Genomic DNA, 13,035 nt, shown 5'->3' with positions numbered 1-13,035 from the left:
CCATATCATTAAATCCCCAGCTGAAAAAAAGGCACCTTGACATATACCGGTCCTTCTGTCCCCACTCCTTGCCTGAGGGGAGCGATTATTTTCCCTCCCTGTTCATTTATAGTTTCTCCTGCCCTTCGCTGTTGCCGGGTCCTATGTGACACGGGGAGACTAAAATCGGGGATTCTCCATCACTACTGCTATCTTCCTTTTCTCTTTTCCCTCCCTGTCCTGGCTCTTCCGGCGGAGCCAACGGCGCAACTTCCAGATCAATATTTCCATTATTATATTATTATATTATATTATTATATTATTATATACATTATTATATTATTATATTATATTATTTCCCATAATACTTATTATTCTCTATTGCCTGATGCTGTATACAGCGTCCCTCCTTAGTACATGCACAACAACGTTCCTCAGTTTAAACTTCAAGCACCATTATTCCACAAGCATGCTGCCATTCAGGCTTTCGGCGCAAATAAAAGAATAATTCCACATACGGCAGTTCATCATATTCTCCTTCCCACTTACAAAATAGCATTATTGTAAAATTGTATTATATTGCAATGTTCCATTCTCAGGCCAAGTTTCTTGGTCCTCTAGTTTATACTGTGGCCACCAAATATTACAATAATCAATCAGCTTTCCTTTCCGCATTTCTTGACCAAAACCTCCCTCTTTCCAGTGTGCTAGCAAACACCCCAGCGGGGATGTCCGCGGGATAGGTACATCTTTTCCCAGAATTTCTTTAATCTTTTTCATTTTGAGCTTATGATACGGACCCAAAAGCTGCCGGAGCAGCAACACACTCTCCCGAAAGCTGCCGGAGCAGCAACACACTCTCCCGAAAGCTGCCGGAGCAGCAACACACTCTCTCGAAAGCTGCCGGAGCAGCAACACACTCTCCCGAAAGCTGCCGGAGCAGCAACACACTCTCCCGAAAGCTGCCGGAGCAGCAACACACTCTCCCGAAAGCTGCCGGAGCAGCAACACACTCTCCCGAAAGCTGCCGGAGCAGCAACACACTCTCCCGAAAGCTGCCGGAGCAGCAACACACTCTCTCGAAAGCTGCCGGAGCAGCAACACACTCTCCCGAAAGCTGCCGGAGCAGCAACACACTCTCCCGAAAGCTGCCGGAGCAGCAACACACTCTCCCGAAAGCTGCCGGAGCAGCAACACACTCTCCCGAAAGCTGCCGGAGCAGCAACACACTCTCTCGAAAGCTGCCGGAGCAGCAACACACTCTCCCGAAAGCTGCCGGAGCAGCAACACACTCTCTCGAAAGCTGCCGGAGCAGCAACACACTCTCCCGAAAGCTGCCGGAGCAGCAACACACTCTCTCGAAAGCTGCCGGAGCAGCAACACACTCTTCCGAAAGCTGCCGGAGCAGCAACACACTCTCCCAAAAGCTGCCGGAGCAGCAACAGCACACTTTCCGGAAGCTGCCGGAGCAGCAGCGTGCTTTCCCAAAAGCTGCCGGAGCAGCAGCAGCACGCTTTTTACATACCAATAATACCAGGTGCTGACCCTTCAGCACAAACCAATACAATTACCAATGCCGAACCTGCAGAGCTTTCGCTCTGTCTAACGGACGGCGCCTAGGCTTACCCCGGGAGCTCCCTGCCCAACCGAGCGTGGCTTTCGCCGCGTCTGACCGGCAGGCTTTCCCAACCAAATCGGTACCGAATACCCAAAGTTGAAAGCACCTTTGCTTACCACTCCAGTGGTACGTCGTGAGCAGCGGAGGTCGGTCGTGGTCGACTGCTCCCCGAGAATCCCTCGGTGCCGGCTGGAGCGAAACCGAGACACGATCCGCCTCAGCAGTGCCCACGCTGTCCCATCTGGGTCGCCAAAATGTTAGCGTAGCAACCACATAACCACCAAGTGATTATATGAAGGTGCTTTATTCAGCGCTGGAAGCCGGGGCAGGTGCCCAAATCTGGCTTCAAGTCCCGTTACTTCCCAGCCGTTATTTATACATACAATATTGCGTCAGGTATACATATTCATTACAGGTTGCAACATCAGCCTCGCTTTTCATTCTAATTAGCTCCCCTCCCCTTTGCACATGCGTGGCGCACTCTGGTGGTCGTCCAGGTGGTCGTCCAGATGAAGTAAGGAGTCTTCCTCTCCGCTAAACTCTTTCACCTTTCTCACTCGACGCATGCTCCCTCCGCTCCTTGGTTCTGCTTCAACTCATTTCATCATCTCCAGGCCCTTATCCAAGGTCAGGTTGTACCTATTCCCTCCCAGGGTTCCCCTTCAACGATTCCTTTAAATGTTCAATGTACTCCCTAGGTTTCCAGTATACATAGATTACTTGATAATGTAAGTACATTTAATAATATTTAATTATACCGTATGATCCATCACCTGAGAAACATTAATAGAACATCCATTCGATTCTCCCCAACACTAACAGAGGCACAAACAACATCGCTTATTGGTTTTGGCTCTGGTCAGCAGCGGGACCCTTACCTAACGTGGGGCAGCTTCTAGATTCTTTTCACAAAAGCCACTCCTATTGCCCCCTGCTACCAAAACCTTGGCACTTAAAACCACTACATTCCACCCCTCGCCTCTGTGAAAAGCATATTTAAGAATAATCAGAATATACTCTTTACAATCATCACAATCTTCACAAACCTCACTTACATCAAAAAGAAAAAGAATTCCCCACACCAAAATAAGCATTACATCATCACAACACCGACGAGGTGGACAATTTACACACACACCACCCCGCGTCCCTTCACCATGTTAGTGTTGGGGAGAATCGAATGGATGTTTTACTAATGTCTCTTAGGTGATGGGACATACAGTATAATTAAGCATTGCCAAATGTACTTACATTATCAATTAATCTATGTACACTGGAAACTTAGGGAGTACACTGAACATTTAAAGGAATCGTTGAAGGGGAACCCTGGGAGGGAACAGGTACAACCTGACCTTGGATAAGGGCCTGGAAATGCTGAAATGAGTTGAAGCAGAACCAAGTAGCGGAGGGAGCATGCGTCGAGTGAGAAAGGTGAAAAGTTTAGCGGAGAGGAAGACTCCTTACTTCATCTGGACGACCACCTGGACGACCACCAGAGTGCGCCACGCATGTGCAAAGGGGAGGGGAGCTAATTAGAATGGAATGCGAGGCTGATGTTGCAACCTGTAATGAATATGTATACCTTACGTAATGTTGGATGTATAAATAATGGCTGGGAAGTAACGGGACTTGAAGCCAGATTTGGGCACCTGCCCCGGCTTCCAGCGCTGAATAAAGCACCTTCATATAATCACTTGGTGGTTATGTGGTTGCTACGCTAACAACCACACTAATATGAAACATATTCCTCACAATTACTGCTTTCTTAAATTCTTCACAACTATTACATTCATAACAATCATCCAGTCCATGTATTGCCCCTAACTTCTCTCAACTATCATCCTTATCTCAAATTCCTAGAGCCCCATGTTGAGCGAATAAAAAACAGTAAGTTATCACAGATTTGGGGTAGGAGGTTTGAAGAAACCAATCTTCCGGCAGTATCGGACAATAAATGGCACAGAAACTATAGTAATGCTGATTTGTACTGGAGCAAACAGTTTGTGAATAGCATATGCCAACACAAATGTGCCTGTACCAGCAGCCCTTTTAGATTGCAGCGATGATTCACTGAAACCAAGTTTGAAGAGAACTGCAGTCATATCCACACCACTTGACACAGCCAGGTAGAAGATTCCTAGAGATACTAATGAAATTCCAACGTGGAATGAAACCCCTACAGCACCATATTCTTTGAAAACTTTTTTCAGCTGCTGGGATTTACTGAGTTTCTTGTTTTTACTGCTGAGATCTGTGGCTGCCTTTTCAGGGGATCTGTGATGTATAAGAAATGTTTGTTCATTATTTTTCGTGGCTATATTAAGAAGGGAACAAAAGGAGTTGCTCAAGCGGCGGTAAAAACCTTGAGACATCCTGCCTGTTGATGTCTCGGATATACGGTTAAGAGAACTTTGTGTAAACAGTACAATTGCCAACCCGATAACCCACTTCCCTATCTTAAGAAATACTAACATGACCAAATAAGGAGGAGAAACGCTGCAAACTAAGCAGAGGAAGACTACTGCCTTCATCCGCGCGACCACCAGAGGGACAGAGACGACCCCCTAGCACCAATCGACGCAGCCGCAGTACTAGAAAGGGGCCACGTAACCCCGGAAGAACCTGATGATAAAAGGCGACTGCGAAAGGGGGAGGGTGCGCGCCGTTTGGTGGAGCATGGACTCCCCGGCCGCCCAGCGCTGTCTTGCTTGCTGATCGCTTACTCAATAAACTAATCGACTTACTATAAATTCTTTCTGGCTAAAGAGTAATTTATAACAGGATCCACCCACATCCTTGGCCGAGCTGCTGGCGGCGGCCCGCGGCGCCAGCAGAGGAGCCGGCGGGCTGAGGGGAGGCCGGCCCGGGGTGGGGGTTGAGGGGGATGTTGGGGGGGAAGCAGCCGCGGTGGCGGCGGCGGGCGGCGGCGAGCGGGGAGGCGGCGGCGGCGCTTGCGGCCGTGCGGGCTGTCGCGGAGCGCGGGCGGTGCGTGGCTCTGCCCGGCCACGCAGGGCGGACAGAGCGGGGGCCCGCGGGGCGGCGGGCCCGGGCGCAGCAGCAGGCGGAACATGGCAGCGCCCGGTGCGCGCGGGCGGGCGCCCAAACCGGAGAAACGCAGCAGCCGGCGGCGGGACGGGCGGGCGGGTGCCCGGAGCTGACAGCGGGGCGGGCGGCGGCGCTGGCGGCAATCGTACGGCACCAACAATTGACCAGTCATAACGTTTTCTAACAATGACTGAGTAAATGGTGCGTGTAATCCATATGTAGTCACAGTTGTAAGAAATGGTCCAGCAATTCGTGCCACTAAGGGGTTTTGAAGGGTTAACATTGAGGCCTGGGTTTAGGCGAGAAGAGAACAAAGGGATTTCTTCGGAGAAAAACTGCTGACTTTGCACGAATGTGCAGTAACTTCTGACAGCCGGCCAAGAGACCACTAGATAAGGAGGAAGAATATGAGCCTCCCTGTCCGAGCGGCCCCCGAGAAACTAACAGAGACTGATAAGCAGGCGCACCTGGGAGGACTTCGGATTCGGGAAACCAATTATAATAACCCTGCCTCTTCTAGAAGTAGTAATGAATATGTATTAGCCTAGGAGCATAAAAACCAGCCGCCTTACGTAACAGGTGTGCGTCCCGGTGGAGCAGAGACTCCCGGCGCACCCAGCGCTGTTTGCTTGCCTCTATTCGTTTAATAAATTGTAAACTCTGATTGTAATCCTATTTGGGACTCAGTCATTTATAACAATTGGGGGCTCGTCCGGGATGGTCTTGGTTCCTGAATTCTGACTTGATCTAGGAGGGGCGCCCCCACCATTTGGTGGCTCCTGTTCGAGTCAGGTCAGGGCTAATGCCATCTTGAACCTGAATAAGGGCAAGCAAAGATTTAGATTTTTTTATGAGCTCCCTTTGCCGGCTGCAGCACTATATTTTGCCCGTAATTCTGCGCGCGAAGATCCGAACGAAGACGACGGAGTCGTAAGTATTTAAGGCGTATACCGTTCGGTTGGGTGGGTTTCGGTTGCCTGTGTGTGTGAGAGTGTGACTGAGATGGAACGTAGTTCCGAAGCGATTGTGGAGGTCTTCTAACCGCGGTTCCAATCTCCCGCGAGGGACTTGGCCGGTGAAGGACCGAAGCGATTCCTATAGGATTCGTGGGTGGGTGATAGGTCCTAAACCCCCTGCAAGACACTCTCACTAAGGCAACCAAGGGCTGTAGGAATTGCCACAGTAAAATTCCTAGATGGGTCAGACAAAATTGAAGACCCGGGACCAGAGAAAAGGGAGCAAATTACCAGACATACCACCAGAAAGTCCATTAGGGATAATGATTAGAAATTGGAACGATAGGGGCCCCAGAAAAGGGAAAAAGTAAATTAAAAATGGTTCAGTATTGTATGACAGAATGGCCAAAGGAGCCTTTAAGACCACATGTCTTTTGGCCCGTTTTCGGATCCTTTGAAGACTGGGTTTGCCAGGCCTTAAATATACATGTTAATTCAAAGGAACCTTTTAGCCAGGAGGAAAGTGATTATGCAGGATTATGGATCAGGATCTCACGTCCTTTTCCAGCCTCAATATTTACACTAAAAGCAGACGAGAAGTTTGACGAAGAAGAGAACAAAAAAATAAAAAATAAAAAAAAAAGGAAAAAGAAAAAGATGATGAATGGGAGTCATTGGATAACCTACCACCTCTGTATCCTAACAATCCACCCCCGGTGGTGCATCTTGTAATCCTGTTTTGTTCTTAAATGTTTTGACTGTGTCAAGGAGGAAGGTGGGAGCATTATCTAAGTAACAGTTTAGAAGTTTGGGTATATTCGCGGTGGTGTTCGGTCAGTTTCCCAAGTATCGGGGGAGGGGGGCTGACTGATTATCAAAGTGGTAGAACGGAGAGTCACTTCTTTGGTGGTTCGGGCCTGAGCCCTGGGAATTTGGTAAGAAGGGGGAGAGCGAATTTATTTAGGCCTCAATACCTTTTTAAACCCCCATCTTGACGGATACACAGGAGTGATTCCTTGTTTTGTGTAGGCTTACTAACAAAGTGCATGAGAAAAATTAGCATTTGGCTTGAAATTCGGTCTTATTGAAATGTAAATTTTGTGGAAAAGGTGTTATTGTTTGTCTAGAAGACAGAAGGCTGAGTGCTTCAGGTGTTTTTCCGAAGTCCTGCGGATTTATGATTGGAATGGGGCTCATTAATAATCTGAAATAGTAAAGTTTGTATGTGGAAAGAAGAGTTTAATCCCAGAGAATTGGGACATTTGGGAAGAAGATTAGGAAAAGATAGTAAAAACCTGCAATAAAAAGGTTTGCGTGGAAATTGAAACAAGGGACAGTAACTAATATAAATAAATAAAAGGGAATGGGAAATCAAGGAAAAGGGGAAAATCCAAAAAAAAAAAAAAAAAAAAAAGACGTCCTAAAAAAGAAAAAGCCTCCTTGGGTGCATATTGGCACATTGGAAGGATATTGTTAGAAATGGGGGCACAGAAAGCAAGAGGACTTTCACTAAGTATTGCAATCAATGGTGGCCACTATATAAACTAAATGGCCACTTTATGGATCAATCGACTATAACAGTGTCTTGCAATTAATGTTTTTGAGGAGAGAAGGAAAATAGGATGAAATGTTGTATAGTGATATGTTGTTTCAGCATGTTGGAGGGAAAAGGTTTGGAATTAAGTTGGCCCCTGACTGAGCCTTTGGTGTTGGCATTAGAAAAGTACGGGCTGGAGAAAGATAAAGGAAGCGTTAAAAGGATTGTTGAAGGTGTTAAAGGTTGTGTGGCATGTAGTATTTAACAGAGCTGTTTGAAGTTGAATGAGCAGGGAAAGAGGATGTAGGAATGTTAATAGTTCCCTCTCAACCCGAGGCTGAGATCTCTAAATAGCGGGTGTGAACCCTCTGGGGCAGGGGGACCGTGATGGGTCCGAGAGAGTTGTCGTGGAAACAGAAAAGCAGCTAACTCTTGAAACAACCTGAGTTCCTGTGTGAGCTCAGATTGCCAATGGGACCGCTCAGGGAACTTTCAACGATTGCATTCCCCTGACTGACCCCCTCACTGAGACCCTAATCACCCCGGAAATTATGTAAATACTAAAATCTGGTTAAATTGGCTATTGGGAATTGAGAATCTGTTCCAACAAGGTCCAAAAGAAACCCCTATGGAATTTATGGAATTTTTGAATTTCTGGACCAACTTTGAAATGCAATGAAAAAAAAAAAAATGGACCTGGCTTAAAAAAAAAAAAAAAAAAAAAAAAAGAGAGAGAGAGGCAACTGGCTAACCTCTTTCCAGGGCAATCAGCCCCTGATATCAGAAAGAAATTGTCTTAGGCTGCAGGACAAACAACAGTCAGGAATGATGGGGACCTGGGGCATCTACCCTAGCAGGTCCACTAGTTGAAATAAAGCTAGGAAACGAAGACAGAGGCTTGAATTTTTTGTTGGTTATGGGAGCTTCTTTCTCTGTGTTAATTAGGCTGTAAATGTAATAGGAGCAACATATTCAGTGTTAAATAGTTTAAAAGGACGATTAGGAACTAAGACAACTACAATAATTGGAGCCACAGGGAAAGAGGAGGAAAGGCCATTCTTACAACCCCTTGATTTGCGTTTTGGGGGTAAGGAACTAACCCATGAATTTTAGTATGTACCAGAATGCCCGATGCCACTCTTGGGACGGGATCTATTAGCCAAATTAGATGCAACAATAACCTTTGAGGATGGAGAATTAATAATGAAGGTACCTGAGTCCAAAGTAGGACAAATCCTAATGATCAAAGATAAACCCTTTGTTAATATTCCAAGAGAAGTAGAAAATGCAGTTATAGCAACAGTACGGGAAACAGATGTACCAGGGAAGTCGAAACTGGCACAACTGGTAAAGGTGGAATTAAAGGAAGGAGCCAAACCTGTTTGAATCAAACAATATCAACTTAAGATAGAAGCTAGGCACAGGAATGGTGAAAATTATTGACAAATTTCTCAAATATCAGATTCTGGAAGAATGTAAATCGGAATACAATACTCCAATTTTTCCAGTAAAGAAGCCGAATGGCGAGTATAGATTTGTACAAGATCTTAGAGCAATAAATGAAATAACAAAGAATATTCACCCGGTAGTAGCTAATCCTTACACATTGTTAACATCTGTGAAAGGGAAATATAAATGGTTTACCGTGATAGATTTAAAGGATGCCTTCTTTTGCATACCTCTTGATAAAGATAGTAGAAAATTATTTGCCTTCAAATGGGAAAACATATTGAAGTTTTTGGACCAAATATGGTAACAACCGTTTTGGAACAAAGGGGGGGGGGGGCACTGGTTATCACCCAGCTGGAAGATGAAATATCAGGCAATCCTAACTGAACAAGATGACATAACCTTGAAAACGACTAACCTGTTATATCCAGCAGTATTTCTAGGAACCGTTCCAGAAGAAGGACCGTTGGAACACAATTGTGTGGAAATAATCGAACATACGCCAGCCACAAAGATTTGAAGGATGTACCCCTTGAAAGGTATTCAGTGGGAATACCACACTCCGTGGCACCCACAAAGCTCAGGGAAAGTAGAAAGGATGAATCAAACAATAAAACAACAATTGGCTAAGTTAATGATCGAGACACAGCTGCCCTGGACGAAATGCTTACCATTGGCACTTTTAAACATAAGAACTAAACCACACAGTGAGACTGGTTATCATCATATGAAATGTTATATGGTATGCCTTATTCTCAAGGGATGCCCCTAGGGAACAATGTAGTTGAGGATCATAGTATCCAGAAATACATAATTACCATTGGAAGGAGATTACAGGAGATAAGAGAAATTGGGATGATGACTCAGACACCACCTTTAGGATTTGCTATTCATAAAATACAACCAGGAGACAAGGTCTTAATAAAAACCTGGAGAGAAGAATCATTGAACCCCCGATGGGAGGGACTGTACCTTGTTTTACTTACTACTGAAACAGCTGTGAGAACAGCAGAAAGGGGTTGGACCCACGCATCCAGAATAAAAGGACCAATAACTACCGAAGCCTGGAGGGTTGAGTCCACTCCTGGGGAACTGAAACTGAGACTAAAGAGGAACTGATATCCCAGCAATGAGGTTCTGCATGAATTAAGGGCACTGGATAAAGAGGACAAGGCTGAAGGGAGGAAAGGGAGAAGGCAAGACCGGGGTAGGACCCTCCACTGCGGCGTGTATGGTCTACCGAGGGAGGCAACCCCTATGGGTATTGACCGCCGAGTGAGAGTGCCTCGACCGGACTTCTCCCACACCAAGATCAGTTTGTCCTGAGAAAAATAACATGAGAACCTTTTAAACCCATAATAAAATTGTGATTAGTTTTTCCAGGAGCTGGATCACCCTGAAGGGCTGAATGGTAACACAAGCTCTGAAAGCGGGCCCAACCCCATGATTGAAGGCGCTTCCCACACTCTCAAGATTGGACGGCGAAAAAGGCTTATAATATGACAGGTCGCCAAAGAGAACTGAATTGTGACTGTAAGTGGAAACCCAACGTGGGAGCTTGGAAGCGTGCATATACGAGTACAAACGGGGCAGACATTGTAACAGGACCACTCGGTAACAAGGACACTCTGTATTATCACGCCCCAAAGGGTAAAGATGGATGGGATGGTCATTTTCCAAACGGGACGTGGGCCCTAAAGGGACATTATTGGGTGTGTGGCAAACATGCTTACAAGAGGCTACCTGGAAACTGGTCGGGAATATGCTATGGGGGGTACATAAGACCCTTGTTCTTTTTATTGTCACAAACACAAGGAAATCATTTAGGAATAAGATTATATGATGACCTGAACAGAGTAAAACGATCTATTGATACTTCCTTATCCGGGGATAGTGCCCAAAAATGGGGAAAGGATGAATGGCCTCCTGAAAGAATCATACAGCATTATGGGCCAGCTACCTGGAACCCAAATGAGTTGATATCAGGAGCCCGAGAACCTATTTATAATTTGAACCGAATAATTAGGTTGCAAGCTATCCTCGAAGTTGTAACAAATCAAACAGCGACAGCCTTGGATCTTTTGGCTGACCAATCCACTCAAATGAGAAATGCTATATTCCAACATAGAATGGTCTTAGACTATTTACTAGCAGAAGAAGGGGGAGTATGTGGAAAACTGAATGATTCTAATTGTTGTCTACAGACTGATGATAATGGAAAAGTGGTCAAGCAGATAACAAAGGAAATTAGAAAGCTAGCCCACGTCCCAGTACAAACTTGGAAGGGTATGGATTGGGATTTCTTTTCATGGTTGCCTGGTGAACCATGGGTTAAAAGGATGCTGTTTTTATTTTTATGTGGTATAGTGACATTATTGTTTATACCTTGTATGATACCTTGCTTTACGTTGTTGATACGGCAGATAATAAATAGCACCCAATTTGTGATGACTTCAGTGGAGAGAAAAGGTGACGTGTCGATAATGATGCTTAAGAAGTGGACACCCCGAGAACTGACTGATGAAATCCAATTGTTACTGACAAAGGTTGAAGGAGAGACACGAATTGATGATTAAAAAAAAAAAAAGGGAGGAATTGTAAGAAATGGTCCAGCAATTCGTGCCACTAAGGGGTTTTGAAGGGTTAACATTGAGGCCTGGGTTTAGGCGAGAAGAGAACAAAGGGATTTCTTCGGAGAAAAACTGCTGACTTTGCACGAATGTGCAGTAACTTCTGACAGCCGGCCAAGAGACCACTAGATAAGGAGGAAGAATATGAGCCTCCCTGTCCGAGCGGCCCCCGAGAAACTAACAGAGACTGATAAGCAGGCGCACCTGGGAGGACTTCGGATTCGGGAAACCAATTATAATAACCCTGCCTCTTCTAGAAGTAGTAATGAATATGTATTAGCCTAGGAGCATAAAAACCAGCCGCCTTACGTAACAGGTGTGCGTCCCGGTGGAGCAGAGACTCCCGGCGCACCCAGCGCTGTTTGCTTGCCTCTATTCGTTTAATAAATTGTAAACTCTGATTGTAATCCTATTTGGGACTCAGTCATTTATAACACAGTCTTTCTTAATTCTTTAATTAGGTCCCAGTGGAAGGCATTATATTCATTTGGACCGTTGGGTCGCACCTGCACCGGGAAAGCCATTCCTACCGGGTCCCCGTCCTTTAGCGCTTCCCGGCACACCATCGTTCCCGCGGGTCGAAAGCTCGGGCCCGCAGGGAGGCATTATCGGGGGTAGGCAAGGCGGGAGCCGAGGGGGTCAGCGGGGAGGGGCTCTGCGGCGGCGGTCCGCGGCCCTCTTCCTTGTCATCCCCCAGGTCTATCAAATTGCACCGCTCTGGTGACCTTGCAGGCTCTGATCTCGGTTCGGCTGCTGTTATTGCCTGGGCAGCGGCGTTCTGTACTTCCTTTTCTGCCTGCCACGATCTTAAAGTCTCAGTCACCAGCCGCCACGTAGTCATCACCTCAGCAGCATTAGTATCCCCACTGGATTCTGCTTCCCATATTTTTTCCCCCGCTTGGTCCCAAGTTTTTACATCAAATACTGTGAAAGCCATTGAGGGGAACCCTTGTTCTCGCAAAAATTTCAATAATAGCTTTATCTTAAATGGATCAGATTTTACTCCCCTGTCTATTAGGAGTTGCGTTAGTACAGAAGCACAGAATCACTGAATCATCTAGGTTGGAAGAGACCTCCAAGACCACCTAGTCCAACCTCTGACCTAACACTAACAAGTTCTCCACTAAACCATATCACTAAGTGCTACATCTAAACATCTTTTAAAGACCTCCAGGGATGGTGACTCAACCACTTCCCTGGGCAGTCCATTCCAATGCCTAACAACCCTTTCAGTAAAGAAGTTCTTCCTAATATCTAACCTAAACCTCCCCTGGTGCAACTTTAGCCCATTCCCCCTCGCCCTGTCACCGGGCACGTGGGAGAATAGACCAATCCCCACCTCGCTACAGCCATCTTTAAGGTACCTCGAGAGAGAGAGAAGGTCTCCCCTGAGCCTCCTCTTCTCCAGGCTGAACAATCCCAGCTCCCTCAGCCGCTTCTCATAAGACTTGTTCTCCAGACCCCTCACCAGCTTCGTTGCCCTTCTCTGGACTCTCTCGAGCACCTCCATGTCCTTCTTGTAGTGAGGGGCCCAAAACTGAACACAGTACTCAAGGTGTGGCCTCACCAGAGCCGAGTACAGGGGGACAATCACTTCCCTAGACCTGCTGGCCACACTGCTTCTTATACAAGCCAGGATGCTGTTGGCCTTCTTGGCCACCTGAGCACACTGCTGGCTCATATTCAGCCGACTATCAGCCAGTACTCCCAGGTCCTTCTCTGCCAGGCAGCTTTCTAACCACTCATCTCCCAGCCTGTAGCTCTGCTTGGGGTTGTTGCGCCCCAGGTGCAGGACCCGGCACTTGGCCTTGTTGAACTTCA

At 46.5% G+C, this 13,035-nt stretch overlaps 1 long non-coding RNA gene across 1 annotated transcript; it reads left to right on the top strand.

Annotated features, from left to right (window-relative positions):
- Window positions 1–4,632: 4,632 nt before the first annotated feature.
- On the top strand, window positions 4,633–11,205 carry LOC310888888. The gene is made up of 2 exons (XR_014576235.1): window positions 4,633–9,123; window positions 9,959–11,205. It is a non-coding gene; the product is annotated as an uncharacterized lncRNA (long non-coding RNA).
- The last annotated feature ends 1,830 nt before the right edge of the window (window positions 11,206–13,035 follow it).

This window comes from Anser anser (genome assembly GCF_964211835.1).
Source record: "Anser anser genome assembly, contig: SUPER_W_unloc_2, whole genome shotgun sequence".
Lineage (NCBI taxonomy): Eukaryota > Metazoa > Chordata > Aves > Anseriformes > Anatidae > Anser > Anser anser.
The sequence above is the reverse complement of the archived record's forward strand: the minus strand, read 5'-3'. Positions and strand labels throughout refer to the sequence as shown.